The 20,119-nt window shown below is 41.0% G+C and overlaps 1 protein-coding gene and 1 long non-coding RNA gene across 8 annotated transcripts in view; one reads left to right on the top strand and one right to left on the bottom strand.

Moving 5' to 3' along the window:
- Positions 1–20,119, top strand: part of ERICH1 (glutamate rich 1) — a 121,449-nt gene that overhangs the window by 71,581 nt on the left and 29,749 nt on the right. The gene's annotated exons all lie outside the window — the stretch shown is intronic.
- LOC122459242 lies at positions 245–18,487 on the bottom strand. The gene is made up of 3 exons (XR_006279786.1): positions 18,477–18,487; positions 6,792–6,797; positions 245–346 (listed from the first exon to the last, which is right to left on the bottom strand). It is a non-coding gene; the product is annotated as an uncharacterized LOC122459242 (long non-coding RNA).

The following is a 20,119-nucleotide window of genomic DNA, read 5'->3' as shown; positions in this document are numbered from 1 at the left end:
CTCCCTCATCATACTTTTTACTTACAGTAGAACCTCAGAGTTTACAAACACCTTGGGAATGGAGTTTGTTTTTAACTCTGAAATGTTGGTAACTGAAAAAAATGTTATGGTTAATCTTTCAAAAGTTTACCACTGAACATTGACTTCATACAGCTTTGAAACTTTATATGCAGAAGAAAAATGCTGTTTTCCCTTTTTTTAGTAGTTTAACACAGCACTGCACTGAATTTGCTTTTTTGTGTGCCTCTGCTGCTGCCAGATTGTGTACTTCTGGCTCCAAATGAGGGCTGTGGTTGACTGGTCACTTCGTAACTCTGGTGTTTATAACTTTGAGGTTCTACTGTAACTCTGGTGTTTGTAACTTTTGAGGTTCTACTGTAAATAAGTCAGTTAAATATAGGGATTTATCCCAAAGAATTCTTAGGGCAGTAATTTGATCCTGTTGGACAAGAATTTTTTACATTTCAGGGAATGGTGGCTCTTCCACAGGTCTCCTCAAAAATATTAGTTAGCTCTGTTTGTAAAACATTCAGCCCTCATTGAAATGGGGATTTTTCTGCCCATGGCTTACTCAGGCAGCTGCTGCTTCTTGTGCATCTATTAGGGATGATTTGTTCAAGAAGATCTGGTGCAGGCATGCAAGGAAGGTTTAGGAATATAAAAATCTGTTGCTGAGGAGATTTATGTTTGAATCATGTGCTTGGCCACTTGCTCACTAGGTTTATTAGAACTTGGAGTGAGTGTACGGAACCAGTGCACCCCACGCCTGTAGCGAGAAAGAGGGTTAGCCTTGCCACGCAGCAAACAAGCCTGTTTGTTTGATCAGTAGCAGCGTTTGAGTACAAATGAATATTGCAGCAATATAGAGCTTATTCAGAAATCAAGAGGGAAAAGAACTAAAGGGAATTGACAGAAATTTTCATGAAGGTACATGAAGTTGGACTCTTACTACTCCTCCCTCTACCCTCTTTGTCCCATATTTGTATTTTTTATACCTACCTTCTTTTTTATGCTGTATAAGGTAAACTAGACTATGCAAGCTGCCGTCTACTTTGTGACCTTGAACAAGTTGTTTAATCTTTCTGGCACAGTTTCAGCAAAGCATTTAAGCATGTGCTTAAGTTTTATTGAAGTCAATGAAACTTACAATGTGCCTAAAGTGAAGTGCTTTGATAAACTGGGGCATCTGTGTTTCAGATTCCTGTATGTAACATGGGTATCAGAATACTTGTCCACTTTTGAGAAGCACTTTGAGATCTATGGTTGAGTAACACTTTCCAAGTGTGTGATTATTTACTACAGTAACCTGAGATGACCTTGTGGAAGAACAGATTATAATTCTGGATTTTGACCAGTTTGTTTTTAAAAGTATAATTTGAGAGCCTCTTGGAATCTTGACTCAACCACAGTTACTTTTGCTTTCAGTTAATTTAAAATACCTTGAAAAATTTCTGAATAGCTCTTGCTTATTTATCCATCATTAACAAGCTCTGTGAGTAACTTATTAAACACATTAGAATCACACCATATAACTCAGTCATGACAATGCCACTAATATAATATATTGTTCAGAAAATCGAAATAATTATAATATTTCCGCTCTTGGATACTCTCTCCTTGTCAACATTTATTGTCCTTTGACTGATGAGAGTTTGAGATTAGTATTCTTTTACCTATATTCACACACACACACACACACACACACACACACACACACACACACACACACACACACACACACACACACACGGCAGATCTTAAAAGATGTAATACTAGAGGCAGAGGCCGGAGCCCTGGGCCCTTTAAATCACTGCCAGAGCCCCAGCTGGCACAGGTTGGGCAGCGTGGAAGGGCTGGCTAAGGGAGGCTGACCCCTGAGGCCTGCCCCTTCTGCCCGAGGCCCCGCCCCTTCAAGTTTGTTTTTGTTTTTTTGTTTTTTAAATCTTGCTTTCACCCCTGTCAGCAGGGCTGGATGCAATTCACCCAAGGGTACTGTAGGAATTAGCTGAAGAAATCTCAGAAGCACTGGCAATAATATTTACACACTCATGGATGACGGGAGAGGTCCCAGAAGACTGGAAAAGGGCTAATGTAGTACCTATATTTAAAAGCGGGGGGGGGGGGGGAAGGAGCCGGGAAACTATAGACTAGTCAGCCTGACTTTGATACCTGGGAATCTACTAGAGCACTGTATAAAACATTTAAATATGTGAATACCTAGAGGACAAATCAGGCCAAACCAGCTTGATTTCCTTCTTTGACAAGTAACTAATTTGGTGGATTGGGAGAATGTGGTAGACGTAATATATTTGGACTTCAGCCATGCTTTTGACAGAGTTCCACATGACATTCTGATAAATAAGCTGGAGAAATGTGAGCTTGACAGAATTACCATTAAGTGGATACAGAATTGGTTAAACAACTTTAAACAAATAACTATTAATGGAATGATGTCTGATTGGAGGGAAGTCTCAAGTGGGGTTCCATGGGGATCTGGGTCTGGTGTTCAAGATCTTTATTAATGATCTAAAAGTAGGTGTAGAGAGCATATTGGTCAAGTTTGCAGATGACACAAAGCTAGGGAGGGTTGCCAATACTTTGCAAGATGGAGCTGCAATTCAGAAGGAGCTTGATAAATTGGAGAAATGGATTATAGACAACAAAATGAAATGCAACAAAGACAAATGCGAGGTGTTACACTTAGGGAAGAAAAAACAAATGCACAGACTGGGGAGAAATTGGCTTGGCAACAGCACTTCTGAGAAGGATCTGGGAGTTGTTGTGGATCACAACCTCAACATGAATCAACAATATGATGCTGTTTCAAAAAAAGCAAATACACTTTTAAGGTGCATTAACAGAGGCATAGCATGCAAGTCACAGAAGACAATGGTACCGCTTTACACGGTGCTGGTTAAGCCTCATGCATCTGATGAAGTGAGCTGTAGCTCACGAAAACTTATGCTCAAATAAATTTGTTAATCTCTAACCAGATTTTTTTTAGCTGGAGTACTGTGTCCAGTTTTGGTCACCAATGTATAGAAAGGATGGAGAGAAACTGGCAAGGATCCAGGGGTGAGTGACAAAGATGATCAAAGTTTTATTAAATTATATTTATATTCAAACTCTGTTTAACAAACTTGAACACTTCCTCAGTGGATGGCATAATTCCTCAGTGAGTTTGATTCTCATCTACGTCTCAAAAAAGATATATTGGAATTAGAAAAGGTTCAGAAAAGGCAACAAAAATTATTAGGGATAAGGAATAGCTTCTGTGTGAGGAAAGATTAATAAGATTGGGACTTTTCATCTTGGAAAAGAGAAGACAAAGGGGAAATATGATAGTCTATAAAATCATGACTGGTGTGGAGAAAGTAAATAAGGAAGTGTTTATTCCTTCTCATAACACAAGAACTAGGGGTCACCAAATGAAATTAATTCACCAAGTTTAAAATAAACAAAAGCAAGTATTTCTAAACACAACGCACAGTCAACATGTGGAAACTTCTTGCCAGAGGATATTATGAAGGCCAAGACTATAACAGGGTTCAAAAAAGAACTAGATAAGTTCATGGAGGATAGGTCCATCATGGTGCATCAATGGCTATTAGTCAGGATGGGCAGAGATGGTGTCCCTAGTCTCTGTTTGTTTTCCAGAAGCTGGGAATGGGCGATAGGGTATGGATCACCTGTTCTGTTCATTCCCTCTGGGGCATCTGGCATAGGCCACTGTTGGAAGACAGGATACTTGGCTAGATGGACATTTTGTCTGAGCCGTTCGTACGTTCTTATTTTTTGGTGTTATCCATATTCTCATTCTGTAGTGATATATGAAAAGGGAACTCTTAGCAGAGATTTGATGGCTGTGCAAGGATCTCCAAGAAAGATATATTGAAGGATTTATGTCTGAGAAGAGGATTTGATTATTTATCACTACAGATGAGAAAGTTCTACCAACTTCTCAGAGATTGAATGTTTGTCTTTCTGAGACTTTCAGCTTTCTCCTCTATAGCCAGTTTCTTTTGTTTAAGTGTACTTGACATTTTGTAATTAGTTGCAGAATAAGGAGCATCACTAACTGCTAGAAATGTTAGATAATTTGGAAGAATTGTCTGAGAAATTTGGGCTTTCAAAGTCTCTCTCCTTGAAGATCTTTGTCGGTTAGCTCTTTTATGCAATTGCTCAAGCTTCTTCCTTTTGCAATACCTTTTCCCACATATATCATACTAGTGGATGCAATCACTGCTGTCATTTTTAAATGAAATGTTAATCAGGCAGCTTTATTCAAAGAGTTCAAATAAATACCCAGTGTCTGATTAGTCTGTCTTATTACATTTTGTCTTGAGTTCATGAGAAACTCAAGGTCTAGTGGTGGTCACACACTGTTGTAAATCAGGAGCAGCATCACTTAAGTCAGTGGGATTACTCTAGTTTCATTGAGTGGGATCTGAATCAAGTACTCTGCTTGGTTTAAAATTATCTGAGTGGTGGAGAACTTGTCTTGACTAGTCACTTCCCAGTTCTGCTAAATTTGGAAAAGGTAAAGGAATATAGGGATCATTTTTTAAAAACTTATTAATATGAGGCCTGACTCGAGCACCTTTTATTAAGGTTCCAATGCAGCAACTTTTAAGCTTGTTCATTTCAAGGGGATTAATCAATGCTTGTATTTAGATACGTGCTTATGTACCTTGCTGAAGTAGAGCCTAGATGAGTAGTACTCATGTGCTACTCCAGACAAAAAAAAAGGCATCACTCTGTCATTACCGAGCTTGTGAAAGTTTCCAGACTGACCTATATCTACTGAACCCAGTAAAGCTTTGCCTGACTATCCAGCCATTGTACTATAACTTTGACATGCCAGTATAATACAATGTACTATAACTTTGATGGTGCATATAGCTGTCCACTAGGCCCTTAAAACAAACTCTTATTTCAGATGAAAGCAAGCCTAAACCTCATGTAGATGAGTTTGAAACTCACTGAGGAATTGTGCCATCCACTGAGGAAGTGTTCAAGTTTGTTAAACAAAGCAAGAATATAAATATAATTTAATAAAACTATTTCCCTCCCTCAAAGTATGTTTGTGTGTAAAAGAAATACCATTCCTTTCATAGCCCTCACCATCTGTAATTCTGTCTGATTCCTAAATGACAGCATCTCCACAACCACATGTATCATGGTAAGAAGCCTTGAGCTTCTACATACTATTGACTTTTTAAGCTATTCCAAGTGGTGTTAGACATTGTTCTTACAGCAACTGTAAGTACAGTAGGCCTTTTCAGGAACCTAGGAAGACAGAATTTCTACCTAGAGAGCTAGCTGTGATGTTAAAGACCATAAACATTAGGATGAGGATGTAGTAAGGAAAGACAAAGATTACAGCAATATTACCATACAGTGATTTAGTTTAGGCTTGGGCATATATTAATAGTTCAATGGAGATTTTAAAATTATATTTATACACTACTGGTTCACTTTGTGTATGCATTGGAGAAGAGCGAGTCTTAAAGATTTGAATGACAGAACAGTAGGTTATAAAGTATTTGGAGCCAGGACTGTGAATTCCTATGAATGTCAAAAGATGGAGAGAAACACCACCATCACCACCCCATACACGTAGTGAAGAGACATTTAAATGTTTATGGCATTTACATTGTTTTATTTAGCTCTGTATAATACATTTCTCCCTTCACCATCCTGAATTAAGTTCTTAGCTTCTCAAAGGACCTGACCTGCCTGTCTCACTTACACTCCTGGAAATCAGGAGTAGCATGAAGTCAGTGGATCTACATGGGTGTCAGACTGGGGTAAGTGGGAGAATTGGGGCCTTTGGCTGACTGTTTTAAATTATATATTTCAGCGTTCCCAAGCTTTTTTGGTTAGACATTTCTTCCCTTTATGATGGGTTGTGCCTATCAGCCCCTTTGTGCTTTCACACCATGCCATGGTTCAAGGGCAGTGTCTCACCAATTTTTTTCTCCCTTTCCTTTGCTGGTTGTTCTCTCATTCTTTCTTCTATCTTACAGTTTTTCTTTCCTGCCCCCCACCACTCTGTCTCTTTTCCTCTCTAGACTGCTGCTATATGTTCTCTCTTCCCCTGCAGCTGTGCTACAGGCTTCCTGTTGTCATAGTGATAGCAGGCAACTTGCAGGAAGGGGAAAGGAAGAAAACATGCAGCTTCTGTCTTGTTGCAGGGACCTATAGAGGAGGACAGGCACATGGACCTGCCTCAAGGTTCACTTCATTCAAACCCCTAATGCTGTTAGGAACCCTAGAGGTGTTAAACATACCAATTAGCCCTTTCCTCATCAATGCGCAATTTCCTTCTGAACCTTTCCTTCCGTATTTAAATTGGCCTGCAGCAGCATGATACAGTGAATAGGGCCTTGGACTGGGAGTCAGAAATCCTTAGTTCTGTTTGTGGTGTTGACTCACAGTAACCAACTTTGAGTAAGATGCTGATCGGGGACTCTTTATTGGGAAGAATAGACAGGCCTATAACCAGAGCTGATCCAGAGAATAGAAGGGTGTGCTGTCTTCCAGGTGCTAAGATATGGGATGTAGACCTGAGGTTGAAAAGGATCCTAAAGGGAGCAGGAAAGAATCCCCTAATTATCCTTCATGTGGGAACAAATGATGCATCTAGATTCTCGCTGGAAAGTATTAAGGGAGACTATGCTAGGCTGGGGAAGACGCTTAAGGAAATCAAGGCTCAGATGATCTTTAGTGGGATTCTCCCTGTTCCTAGAGAAGGGCAACAAAGGTGTGACAAGATTATGACTGTCAACAGATGGCTTAGGCAGTGGTGCTATAAGGAGGGTTTTGGGATGTATGGCCACTGGGAGGCATTCATGGACAGAGGACAGTTCTCTTGGGATGGACTTCATCTGAGTAGGGAAGGAAATAGACTTCTAGGATGGAGGCTGGCACAACTGATAAAGAGAGCTTTAAACTAGGAATTTGGGGGAGATGGTTGGGAGATGTCAAGATAATCTCCACGCCGGATTTTAGCATTGAGAGGGAAGAAAATGAAGTAACAAAGGTTTTTAGAGTAGCGTCTGTGTTGGTCTGTATTTTCAAAAAAGAAAAGCAGTACTTGTGGCACCTTAGAGACTAACAAATTTATTTGAGCATAAGCTTTCGTGAGCTACTGGTGCAGGATCAGATGAAGTGAGCTGTAGCTCACGAAAGCTTATGCTCAGATAAATTTGTTAGTCTCTGAAATAAGAAAGGATACAGCCGTGGGTAGGAGAATGTATATAAGGAGGAAGGGCAGTGTGGATACCAGTCTAATAGGTTATACTCGCTGTAGAATGACCGTGCCTAATAGAGTACAAAATGTGAGCAAGGCCAAACAGCAAAAATTAAGATGTTTGTACACCAATGCGAGGAGCCTAGGTAACAAAATGGAGGAACTAGAGCTACTGGTGCAGGAAGTGAAACCAGATCTTACAGGGATAACAGAAACATGATGGAATAGTAGTCATGACTGGACTACAGGTATTGAAGGGTATGTGCTGTTTAGGAAAGACAGAAACAAAGGTAAAGGTGGTTGAGTAGCATTGTATATCAATGATGAGGTAGAATGTAAAGAAATAAGAAGCGATGCAATGGATAAGACCGAGTCGGTCTGGGCAAAAATTACACTGGGGAAGAAAACTAGTAGAGCCTCCCCTAGGATAGTGCTTAGGGTGTGCTATAGACCACCGGGATCTAATTTGGATATGGATAGAGCCATGTTTAATGTTTTTAATGAAGTAAATACTAATGGAAATTGCGTGATCATGGGAGACTTTAACTTCCCAGATATAGACTGGAGGACCAGTACTAGTAATAATAATAATAATAGGGCTCAGATTTTCCTAGATGCAATAGCTGATGGATTCCTTCATCAAGTAGTTGCTGAACTGACTAGAGGGGATGCCATTTTATATTTGGTTTTGGTGAGTAGTGTGGACCTCATAGAAGAAATGGTTGTAGGGGATAATCTTGGTTCAAGTGATCATTAGCTAATTCAGTTCAAACTGAACGGAAGGATTAACAAAAATAAATCTGAAACTAGGGTTTTTGATTTCCAAAGGGCTGACTTTGAAAAATTAAGGAAATTAGTTAGGGAAGTGGATTGGATGAAGAATGTATGGATCTAAAAGGTAGAGGAGGCCTGGGATTACTTTAAATCAAAGCTGCAGAAGCTATCGGAAGCCTGCATCCCAAGAAAGGGGAAAAAATTCATAGGAAGGAGTTGTAGACCAAGCTGGATGAGCAAGCATCTCAGAGAGGTGATTAAGAAGAAGCAGAAAGCATATAAGGAGTGGAAGATATGAGGGATCAGCAAGGAAAGCTACCTTATTGAGGTCAGAACATGTAGGGATAAAGTGAGACAGGCCAAAAATCAAGTAGAGTTGGACTTTGCAAAGGGAATTAAAACCAATAGTAAAAGGTTTTATAGCCATATAAGTAAGAAGAAAACAAAGAAGGAAGAAGTGGGACCACTAAACACTGAGGATGGAGTGGAGGTTAAGGATAATCTAGGCATGGCCCAATATCTAAACAAATACTTTGCCTCAGTCTTTAATAAGGCTAAAGAGGATCTCAGGGATAATGGTAGCATGACAAATGGGAATGAGGATATGGAGGTAGATATTACCATATCTGAGGTAGAAGCGAAACTCAAACAGCTGAATGGGACTAAATCGGGGGGCCCAGATAATCTTCATCCAAGAATATTAAAGGAATTGGCACCCGAAATTGCAAGCCCATTAGCAAGAATTTTTAATGAATCTATAAACTCAGGAGTTGTACCATATGATTGGAGAATTGTTAATATAGTTCCTATTTTTAAGAAAGGAAAAAAAGTGATCCGGGTAACTACAGGCTTGTTAGTTTGACATCTGTAGTATGCAAGGTCTTGGAAAAAATTTTGAAGGAGAAAGTAGTTAAGGACATTGAAGTCAATGGTAAATGGGACAAAATACAACATGGTTTTACAAAAGGTAGATTGTGCCAAATCAACCTGATCTCCTTCTTTGAGAAAGTAACAGATTTTTTTAGACAAATGAAACGCAGGGGATCTAATTTACCTAGATTTCAGGAAGGCGTTTGATATCGTGCCACATGGGGAATTATTAGTTAAATTGGAAAAGATGGGGATCAATATGAACATTGAAAGGTGGATAAGGAATTGGTTAAAGGGGAGATTACAATGGGTCCTACTGAAAGGTGAACTGTCAGGCTGGAGGGAGGTTACCAGTGGAGTTTCTCAGCGATCAGTTTGGGGACCAATCTTATTTAATCTTTTTATTGCTGACCTCGGTACAAAAAGTGGGAGTGTGCTAATAAAGTTTGCAGATGATACAAAGCTGAGCAGTATTGCCAATTTAGAGAAGGACCAGGATATCATACAGGAGGATCTGGATGACCTTGTAAACTGGAGTAATAGTAATAGGATGAAATTTAATAGTGAGAAGTGTAGGGTTATGCATTTAGGGATTAATAACAAGAATTTTAGTTATAAACTGGGGATGCATCAATTAGAAGTAACGGAAGAGGAGAAGGACCTTGGAGTATTGGTTGATCATAGGATGACTATGAGCTGCCAATGTGATATGGCCATGAAAAAAGCTAATGCGGTCTTGGGATGCATCAGGAGAGGTATTTCCAGTAGGGATAAGGGAGTTTTAGTACCGTTATACAAGGCACTGGTGAGACCTCACCTGGAATACTGTGTGCAGTTCTGGTCTCCCATGTTTAAAAAGGATGAATTCAAACTGGAGCAGGTACAGAGAAGGGCTACAAGGATGATCCGAGGAATGGAAAACTTGTCTTATGAAAGGAGACTCAAGGAGCTTGGCTTGTTTAGCCTAACTAAAAGAAGGTTGAGGGGAGATATGATTGCTCTCTATAAATATATCGGAGGGGTAAATAACGGAGAGGGAGAGGAATTATTTAAGCTCAGCACCAATGTGGACACAAGAAATGGATATAAACTGGCCAGCAGGAAGTTTAGACTTGAAATTAGATGAAGGTTTCTAACCATCAGAGGAGTGAAGTTTTGGGATAGCCTTCCAAGGGAAGCAGTGGGGGCAAAAGATCTATCTGGCTTAAAGATTAAACTCGATAAGTTTATGGAGGTGATGGTATAATGGGATAATGTGATTTTGGTAATTAATTGATCTGTAAGGAGAGTGATCGCTTAAGATGTGCTATTACCAGCAGCAAGGAGGAAAACCTTTTGTGGTGATAATCAAGGTGGGCCATTTCCAGCAGTTAACAAGAACATCTGAGGAATGGTGGGGGGGTGGGATGGGGGGAGAAATAACACGGGGGAATAGTTTTACTTTATGTAATGACCCATCTACTCCCAGTCTCTATTCAAGCCTAAGTTAATTGTATCCAGTTTGCAAATTAATTCCAATTCAGCAGTGTGATTATCACCACAAAAGGTTTTCCTCCTTTCCCCCCTCCTTCCTGCTGGTAGTAGCTCATCTTAAGTGATCACTCTCCTAACAGTTTTCAGAGTAGCAGCCGTGTTAGTCTGTATTTGCAAAAAGAAAAGGAGTACTTGTGGCACCTTAGAGACTAACAAATTTATTAGAGCATAAGCTTTCGTGAGCTACAGCTCACTTCATCGGATGCATCCGTAGCTCACGAAAGCTTATGCTCTAATAAATTTGTTAGTCTCTAAGGTGCCACAAGTACTCCTTTTCTTTTTGCGAATACAGATTAACATGGCTGCTACTCTGAAACCTGTTATTATGCAAGGCACTGAATTTAGCTGTATGGAGTGGAAATCTATCAACTTCATGAAAAAACTCACTCAGATACAGACAGACATCATCTTCCTCTCCAAATGCAAACAGATGGACATCATACCGAAAGGACTGAAGGTAAAAAATCCATTACAATCTATATACCACACAGACTATGCTGCCAGCTTGTGCCACACACACTCAAAGAAACTGCGGAACCACCTGATCAACATCCTCTACAGCAAACAGGGAAAGATTAAGAATGAGCTCTCAAAACTGGATACTCTCATAAAGAACCAACTTTTCACACATACTTCCTCGTGGCTGGACTTTAAAAAAAAAAAAAAAACTAGACAAGCCATCTACAACACACACTTTGCTTCTCTACAAAAGAAAAAGGACACTAAACTCTCAAAACTACTACATGCCACAGGGGACCACAACAGAGGTTCCCTTAACCCACCCAGCAATATTGTTAATCTATCCAACTATACTCTTAGCCCAGCAGAACAATCTGTCCTATCTTGGGGCCTCTCCTTTTGCCCTTCCACCCCCACAAACATGATACAGTTCTGTGGTGACCTAGAATCCTATTTTCAACATCTCCGACCCAAGGAATATTTCCAACTCATCTCTAACCAACGTATTAACCCACAGGGACCTTCCTACCAACACTACAAAAAGAAGGATTCTGGGTGGACTCCTCCTGAAGGTCGAAATAACAGACTGGACTTCTACATAGACTGCTTCCACCGACGTGCATGGGCTGAAATTGTGGAAAAGCAGCATCACTTGCCCCATAACCTCAGCAGAACACAATGCCATCCACAGCCTCACAAACAACTCTGACATCTTAATCAAAAAGGCTGACAAAGGAGGTGCTGTCGTCATGAATAGGTCGGAGTATGAAAAAGAGGCTACAAGGCAGCTCTCCAACACCACTTTCTACAAGCCATTACCCTCTGATCCCACTGAGAGTTACCAAAAGAAACTACAGCATTTGCTCAAGAAACTCCCTGAAAAAGCACAAGAACAAATCCGCACAGACACACCCCTAGAACCCCGACCTGGGGTATTCTATCTGCTACCCAAGATCCATAAACCTGGAAATCCTGGATGCCCTATCACCTCAGGCATTGGCACCCTGACAGCAGGATTGTCTGGCTATGTAGACTCCCTCCTCAGGCCCTATGCTACCAGCACTCCCAGCTATCTTCAAGACATCACTGACTTCCTGAGGAAACTACAATCCATCGGTGATCTTTCTAAAAACACCATCCTAGCCACTATGGATGTAGAAGCCCTCTACACCAACATTCCACACAAAGATGGACTACAAGCCGTCAGGAACAGTATCCCCGATAATGTCACGGCTAACCAGGTGGCTGAACTTTATGACTTTGTCCTCACCCATAACTTTCACATTTGGGGACAATGTATACCTTCAAATCAGTGGCACTGCGATGGGTACCCGCATGGCCCCACAGTATGCCAACATTTTTATGGCTGACTTAGAACAACGCTTTCTCAGCTCTCATCCCCTATTCCCCTACTGTACTTGCGCTCCATTGATGACCTCTTCATCATCTGGACCCATGGAAAAGAAGCCCTTGAGGAATTCCACCAGGATTTCAACAATTTCCATGCCACCATCAACCTCAGCCTGGACCAGTCCACACAAGAGATCCACTTCCTGGACACTACGGTGCTAATAAGCGATGGTCACATAAACACCACCCTATATCGGAAACCTACTGACCGCTATTCCTACCTACATGCCTCTAGCTTTCATCCAGATCACACCACACGATCCATTGTGTACAGCCAAGCTCTACAATATAACCGCATTTGCTCCAACCCCACAGACAGAGACAAACACCTACAAGATCTCTATCATGCATTACTACAACTACAATACCCACCTGCTGAAGTGAAAAAACAGATTGACAGAGCCAGAAGAGTACCCAGAAGTCACCTACTACAGGACAGGCCCAAGAAAGAAAATAACAGAATGCCACTAGCCATCACCTTCAGCCCCCAACTAAAACCTCTCCAACGCATCATCAAGGATCTACAACCTATCCTGAAGGACGACCCATCACTCTCATAGTTCTTGGGAGACAGGCCAGTCCTTGCTTACAGACAGCTCCCCAACCTGAAGCAAATACTCATCAGCAACCACACACCACACAACAGAACCACTAACCCAGGAACCTATCCTTGCAACAAAGCCCGTTGCCAACTGTGTCCACATATCTATTCAGGGGACACCATCATAGGGCCTAATCACATCAGCCACACTATCAGACGCTCGTTCAACTGCGCATCTACCAATGTGATATATGCCGTCATGTGCCAGCAATGCCCCTCTACCATGTACATTGGTCAAACTGGACAGTCTCTAAGTAAAAGAATAAATGGACACAAATCAGACATCAAGAATTATAACATTCAAAAACCAGTTGGAGAACACTTCAATCTCTCCGGTCACACGATTACAGACCTGAGAGTGGCTATCCTTCAACAAAAAAAACTTCAAAAACAGACTCCGAGAGACTGCTGAATTGGAATTAATTTGCAAACTGGATACAATTAACTTAGGCTTGAATAGAGACTGGGAGTGGATGGGTCATTACATAAAGTAAAACTATTTCTCCATGTTATTTCTCCCCCCCACCCCACCCCCACTGTTCCTCAGACATTCTTGTTAACTGCTGGAAATGGCCCACCTTGATTATCACCACAAAAGGTTTTCCTCCTTCCTGCTGGTAATAGCTCATCTTAAGTGATCACTCTCCTTACAGTGTGTATGATAAAACCCATTGTTTCATGTTCTCTGTGTGTATATAAATCTCCCCACTGTATTTTCCACTGAATGCATCCGATGAAGTGAGCTATAGCTCACAAAAGCTTATGCTCAAATAAATTTGTTAGTCTCTAAGGTGCCACAAGTACTCCTTTTCGCGAATACAGACTAACATGGCTGCTACTCTGATATCTACTTAGTGTGTTCATCCTATTTGTATGAATGTATCATTCTTGTATCTGAAGCTAGAAATACAGTAACTCCTCACTTAAAGTCGTCCCGGTTAATGTTGTTTCATTGTTATGTTACTGATCAATTAGGGAACATGCTTATTTAAAGTTGCACAATAGTCCCTTATAACGTTGTTTGGCATCCGCCTGCTTTGTCCACTGCTTGCAGGAAGAGCAGCCCGTTGCAGCTAGCTGGTGGGGGCTTGGAACCTGGGGGAACCGGCAGCCCCCCATCAGCTCTCCATTCCCCTAAGTTCCCTGTACAGCAGCCGCACAGTAGTTGTCAGCAGTTCAGCTGTCCCGCCCCGCACTGCCATGTGTTGCTCCTGCCCTCTGCCTTGGAGCTGCTCTCCAGAGCCTCCTGCTTGCGGGGGGTGGGGGGAAAGAAAGGGGGTAATGTCAGGGTGTCCCCCTCCCCCCCACTCCTGCACCCGCTTACCCCATCTCCATAGAGTAGGGGAGATGCACAACAGGGCTCAGGACGCAGGGAGCTTCCTGGCGGCAGCTGCTGTGGTCTCAGCTTGCTGATTAACTTAACAAGATAGTGTACTTAAGAGTGTCAGCGTACTTAAAGGGGAAATGCGCATCTTTCCCTCTCTCTCTCTCTCTCCCCGCCCCCCACACACAGGGTGTGTGTCTCTGTCTGTCATGTTGTCTCCCCTCCCTCCATTTGTGCTGCCTTTATAGAGTATGAGGCTACATTAACAACGAGTTAGCCCTTGGGGGCTCAGCCAATTGCTAGTTCATCATTTAACAGTAAGGCATTCCCGGGGAAATATCCCACCCTCTGACTCCACCACCTCAACCAAGCTTCACAATCATCGCTGTGTACAGATTGTTTGTTTAAAACTTATACTGTGTGTGTGTGTGTGTGTAGATAGATAGATAGATAGATGTAGTCTTTTGGCCGGGAAAAAGAAAAAATTCCCTGGAACCTAACCCCCCCCCCCCCGCATTTACATTAATTCTTATGGGGAAATTGGATTCGCTTAATATAGTTTCGCTTATAGTCACATTTTTCAGGAACATAACTACAACCTTAAGTGAGGAGATACTGTATGAAGTATTACTCTAAAGTCCTACTGTAACTATGCAAAGTGTGGGCCATTAATGGTGGCTTGGAATCTTCATGGCTCCCATTAACTAGGACAATTGGTTGTAAATGGCTCTGTTTACTTGTAAGCCTTTCTGTATATGTGGGTGCCAGCCAGCGAGTATTGACCTCTCACAGGACATGTGAACATGTCACATGATGCTGAAATCCATCTTAAACGTGGTGCTTTTCCATTTAGAAGGAAGGGTGAGAACCCAGAGAGAGACAAAGGATTCCCGCCTTGTGCCAAAGATGTGAAAGGAGGTGGAACAGAACAAAGGGGGCTGGCAGTCGTGAAAAATCCCCTCGCTTCCACCTGAGCTGGAACTAACAAACTGTACAAGGGGAAAGGATTGGACCCAGACTAAAAAGAATAACTTATTGGAACGTCTCTGAGGGTGAGATTTACTTGTATTCAGTTTCTTAAATGTATTAGGCTTAGATTTACATGTTTTTGTTTTATTTTGCTTGGTAACTTACTTTGTTCTGGCTGTTATTACTTGAAACCACTTAAATTCTACTTTTTATTCTTAATAAAATCACTTTTGTTTATTAGTAAACCCAGAGTAAGTGATTAATACCTGGGGGAGCAAACAGCTGTGCATATCTCTTTACCAGTGTTATTGAGGGTGGACAATTTATGAGTTTACCCTGTATAAGCTTTATACAGAGTAACACAGATTTATTTGGGGTTTGGATCCCATTGGGAACTGGGTCTCTGGGTGCTGGAGATAGGTAACCTGCTGAGTGGTTTTCAGTTAAAGCCTGCAGCCTTGGGGGCTTGGTTCAGACCTGGGTGTGTGTTGCAGCGGACTAGCATGTCTGGCTCAACAAGGCAGGATTGTGGAGTCCCAAGCCACCAGGGAAACTGGACACGGAGGTAATTTCAGCACATCAGGTGACAGTCCCAAGGGGGTCTCTGTGACTGAATCAGTCACAAATGGCAACGGGAAAAAGAATGGGCCTTTACATAAAGCAGTCATGTGGATGGCTTTAATAATAGAATTCATATATAATGTGTATGCTCTTTTAATAATGTACGTTACAGCATAACTTATAGAAAACAATGCTGAGGCAATCTCCATAGGAATCCTCACTGACCTCTGCTAGAAGATAAACATGCCAATCCAGCAGTTTCCTTTTTATGGCCATCTGATTCTACGTGCTGATACAACTATAATGGCCTTTTGTAGGGTCATGGCCACAGGTTGTTACAGCTTTTAGGACACTGGTTCCAATCTGTCACAGGTTAGGAAATTTAATGGCTCAAAAAGTGATGCTTTAAATCACTGACTTATATCAGCACAGATTAGTAGTGACTGAAAGTCATTGCCATTAAATGCTGTTGGGTGATCTGTGTGAAATGAGTTGCTAGTGGACAGTCGTACTCAGTACAACATTCAGCCTTAAAGTTGACTTAATCTGCACTTTTTAGTGTTGTCGCTGTCTTAGTCCCAGGATATTGGAGAGTCAAGGTAGGTGAGGTAATATCTTTTACTGGACCAACTTCTGTTGGTGAAAGAGGCAAGCTTTCAAGCTATGTAGACCTCTTCTGGTCTGCTTAGCTCAAAAGCTTCTCTCTTTCACTAGCAGAAGTTAGTCCAACAAAAGATACTAATCAGCATTGTTGTGGGTCATGGGTTTTTGTTTGTTTTTGTTTTGTTTTTTGAGATACTCGGACGTAGTGGAAAATGCAAGGGTTAAATGGACATGAACTCACTTTTATGAGTTATCTCTCTGGAGCAGAGTTGAAGTTACATTTGAGTGGGGTGGTATATTCCAAAAAGTTACACTTAGTTGCTGTAGTATTATACTTGTTCTCTAAATAAATAACACCTATGCCCTAATTCTCATCCTGCTGTTGTAATGTACTCCTATCCTGCACTCCATGACCAATATGGTACTATCCAAAATGAATTTGCTGAAATTCTTTCTTTCCCATGGATCAAATCACATCATGTCCTCCTTCAGATTCCTTCACTAGTTTTCCCTTTGGCTGCTGTACCAAGTTTGAACTGCCTGCAATGCCTTGTGCAACTCTGCCCTGACCAATGTCTTAGATCTTGTTTCTTATCATGTTGCTAACTCCAATTATGTCAGCCTTACCACCCCATTAATTTCTTTATCTTGTTGCTTGCAGTGCTGGTGGCTACAAAATTTGCTGATTATTTTTTTAAATTGAACAACCTCCTGATCTTGTACACCACACAACTTTATGAGCAAAAAAACCTCCAATTTTTCTAACTGCTATGCTTTATGGGTTTGTAAATTTCATGTCCTCTCCTTGTTGTAAAAGTTGAAAATTGTTTACATCAAGGTCAGGTGTATATGGAATAGAACTACTAGTAACTTGGGGCCAGATCATGGCCTGTTGTGGGAATATAATGGAGTATGTTACTCTGCAGAGGAGTAACGTGCCAGTCAGTGCCAGGGAGCGTGTACAGCATCAGGTATAGAGCGGGTGCCATACATATCTATCATCTATTTCCCAGGTTCAGCAGGGGAACCAAGAGGCAGATTATGACTAAGCATCAATCTGCTTCTAGGCTGCTTTGACAGTATGCAGCCACATACACAGGCCTTCTATGGCAAACTCACAATTTAGCCCTTGATAAAGAAAGCCAATAACTTCAGTGGCTGGACCCATAGTTCAAAAGCTGCAGCAAGATACGTAGTTGCTTGGACCCAGTGTGGTGATGCTATATTTCAAAAACCCCTCCACATGAAATCTGGAAGTTCAGATTGATTCAGGCATGTTTTGCCAATGGGCCATATACTCAGCTAGTGTAATCAGCATAGCTTCATTGAAGCAAATGGTGCAATGCCAGTGTCCACCAGCTGGGAATCTAACTGTATGCATCTGCAGTGGTGAAATCAGCCTTTTCCCACCTGTGAATCATTGCCAATATTAAACATTTCCCTTCCTTTGTTGATGCAGAGACTTTGATCCATGCCTTTGTGATGTTCTCTTGGATCAATTATTATAATGCTTCACTTGGCATTCTAACCCATTTGTTTAATAGGTTTCAATTTAGCTTAGATTTTGAGTAGTTCTAGGAAGTTCAGATCTGAGTCTGTCTTAGCTCAATTGATCTAATGACCTAGTTAAGTCTTTCATTAATTCTAACCAGTTTTGCTCATATACCTTATAAATAAGGATCAAGTTACCTTCCTGAGTAACTCCTTACTTTCCCGCTTGGTTGATGGCTGTTGGCAAGAGCTTCCTTGCAGTTTTGCCTGGAAAAATGAGTCTCTGCATGCTTTTGCTGAGGGCATGTGAGAAATACAGTAGAATCTCAGAGTTATGAACGCCAGAGTTAAACTGGTCAGTCAACCGCACACCTCATTTGGAACTGGAAATACACAATCAGGCAGAAGCAGAGACAAAAATAAAAGGGAAATACAATACAGTACTGTGTTAAATGTAAACTATTAAAAATAAAAAAGTTTAAAAAATATTTGACATGGTAAGGAAACTGTTTCTATGCTTGTTTCATTTAAATTAAGATGGTTAAAAGCAGCATTTTTCTTCTGCATAGTAAAGTTTCAAAGCTGTATTAAGTCAATGGTCAGTTGTAAACTGTTGAAAGAACAACCATAATGTTTTGTTCAGAGTTAGGAACATTTCAGAATTATGAACAACCTCCATTCCCAAGGTGTTCGTAACTGTGAGTTTATACTGTATGTTTCCTTTCTAGCCATTATGAATCTGTTTTATGGAACTAGATGCTTCCTTAGGGCAGAGATGCCAGGCCTCCACCAAAATAATACTAGGGGATTGAAGTTTCCCAGAAATATTTCATTGGTGGGAATTTATTAAAAAGCTGCATCTGTGACACTTTAATAGGGAAGGAGAGAGGAGGTGGCGTAGGTTTGAGGAAAGTTCAGATGGAACTCTGGATCAGGTATCAGTGTTCCTGTACAGCATGTTTAATCCACAATACAACAGAACAACAATACACATTCATTTCTGTGTATTTCTGACAGATAACAATTACACTGTCAACATGTCAGATATGAAATTAAAAGATTTTCATACTAGGGCTTGAACAATAGAGTGATAATATAGCGCAGGCACAAGTAGTTTCTATTAACTTCTAATGATTTGTACCTTTTGTCACATTGTCTGGAGTGGCTCAAAACTGAGTGCCTGTCTCAGAGCAGACAGTCGGAAAACAAGGACTGACATCCCAAATGATAGATTTATTAACTAAGAAAAGGAAATTAGATTTATTGACAGGTTAAAGCGGGCAAACTACATGCACAGGTGAGTCACAGTTTGTAACTCCAAATGGTGGCAGTGATATAATAAACTGACAGTTTTCCAAACATCTTTCAGGGTTACCCAGAATAATTCTGGGGATCTCCATCTTCTCGATCACTTGTTCATAGATTCATAGATACTAAGGTCAGAAGGGACCATTCTGATCTTCTAGTCTGACCTCCTGCACAACGCAGGCCACAGGCCCTATTAGAATGTAAACAGTGCAGAGATACAGGATTTTCCTTTGAATCCATATTGGTCAGACCAAAGGTCCATCAAGCCCAGTATCCTGTCTTCCGACAGTGGCCAATGCCAGGTGCCCCAAAGGGTATGAACAGAACAGGTAATCATCAAGAGATCCATCCCCTGTCTCCCTTTCTCGGCTTCTGGCAAACAGAGGCTAGGGGGACAGAAGACAAGCTGACAGTCTCTCTACATATTGACAGGTTTCAGAGTAGCAGCCGTGTTAGTCTGTATTCGCAAAAAGAAAAGGAGTACTTGTGGCACCTTAGAGATTAACAAATTTATTAGAGCATAAGCTTTCGTGAGCTACAGCTCACTTCATCGGATGCATCCGTAGCTCACGAAAGCTTATGCTCTAATAAATTTGTTAGTCTCTAAGGTGCCACAAGTACTCCTTTTCTCTCTACATATGTGGCTTTTTCCTTTGATAACAGTGAGTGAGGAAGGCAAATAGGCTTTTGACCTCTGACTATATACATAATGGCCACTTCCTGTGAAGTTAGCATTTTCTTTTAAAGTCAGTAAATTCTTCATTAGCATTTCACAAGATTTATTTGATGGATAATTTAGTTGAATGTTTATTACATTATGACAGAAACAGAAGCGAAAACAATTCATGTAACATCCCATTAGTTTTATGAAATTTAAACACCCGAAACAATTACACATTTACAATCTCGCTCATCCAATACACAAGTGTATTTACCTGAATACACTCTAATATGACCTGGT

Source organism: Dermochelys coriacea, chromosome 3 (assembly GCF_009764565.3).
Source record: "Dermochelys coriacea isolate rDerCor1 chromosome 3, rDerCor1.pri.v4, whole genome shotgun sequence".
In the NCBI taxonomy this organism is placed as follows: Eukaryota; Metazoa; Chordata; order Testudines; family Dermochelyidae; genus Dermochelys; species Dermochelys coriacea.
This window is presented reverse-complemented; position numbering and strand designations above follow the sequence as displayed.